Below are 1,291 nucleotides of genomic sequence, written 5' to 3'. Positions count from 1 at the left end.
AGCGGAAAAACGAGGAAGCTTCATGAAGCACCAGAAGCTCTTCTTTAAGAACCGCTCTCTTCTTGCGTCCTTAGTCCTGGATGGCACTGAACGTCATGAATGCCGAATCCCGAACGCAGATGTATATCGTTTTTACTGCGAAAAATGGGAGAAGGTGTTGCCATTCAATGGCCTGGGCCAATTTAAGTCATCAGGTGTTGCAAATAACGAATACTTTGAGCCCCTAATTTCGGTGGAGGAAGTTCAGACTGCCATACGGGCCATTAAACCAACGTCAGCAGCTGGGCCAGATGGCCTAACAAGGGCTGCAATCTGTGCTGCCGACCCCGAGGGTCGGACACTGACAGCCCTATTTAATGCATGGATGATTACAGGAATTATTCCCAAAGAGTTGAAAAAGAATAGGACGATTCTTATTCCTAAGGTTATGGACGATGAAAAGCTGAAAGAATTGGGGAACTGGAGACCAATAACGATCGGTTCAATGATTCTGAGATTATTTTCCAGAATAATGACTGCACGTCTTGCTCGTGCTTGTCCCTTAAACCCAAGGCAGCGTGGTTTTATAGCGGCATCTGGCTGCTCTGAAAATCTTAAGGTGCTACAGGACCTTATGAGACATGCTAAGAAATTGCACAGGCCGTTGGCTGTCATGTTTATCGACATAGCGAAAGCTTTTGACTCGGTTTCGCATGCTCATATTTTATGGGTGTTAAGGCACAAGAAAGTAGATGAACACGTGGTGGGCATCATCCAGAACGCCTACGATCGGTGTACGACCTCGTTCAAAAGCAATGGCGAGTCGACTCGAGAAATTAGCATACGTGTTGGTGTCAAACAGGGTGACCCCATGTCACCCCTGCTCTTCAATCTTGCCATGGACCCTTTGATATGCACCCTAGAGTCACACGGAGTTGGGTACTCCATTGATACCGACCACGTGACAGCTCTTGCGTTTGCTGATGATTTGGTGTTGGTGAGCGAATCTTGGGTTGGTATGGCCGCCAATCTAGCGATCTTGGAATCATTTTGTGGGCTATCGGGATTGGAGGTTCAGGCCAGAAAGTGCCAGGGCTTCATGATAAGCCCAACCAAAGATTCATATACGGTGAACAACTGCGACCCATGGACTATCAAAAATAAAGATGTCCATATGATCCAACCTGATGAATCAACGAAATACCTTGGTCTGAAAATTGGCCCTTGGACTGGCACTATACAGCCTGATCTACATTGTCAGCTAAAGACATGGATCTCGAAAATCGATGAGGCGCCTCTGAAGCCAACTCAG

This window comes from Petromyzon marinus, unplaced genomic scaffold, assembly GCF_048934315.1.
Source record: "Petromyzon marinus isolate PM22_M1 ecotype Great Lakes invasive population unplaced genomic scaffold, UKy_Petmar_22M1.pri1.0 PM_G_Scaffold_40, whole genome shotgun sequence".
In the NCBI taxonomy this organism is placed as follows: Eukaryota; Metazoa; Chordata; class Hyperoartia; order Petromyzontiformes; family Petromyzontidae; genus Petromyzon; species Petromyzon marinus.
This window is presented reverse-complemented; position numbering follows the sequence as displayed.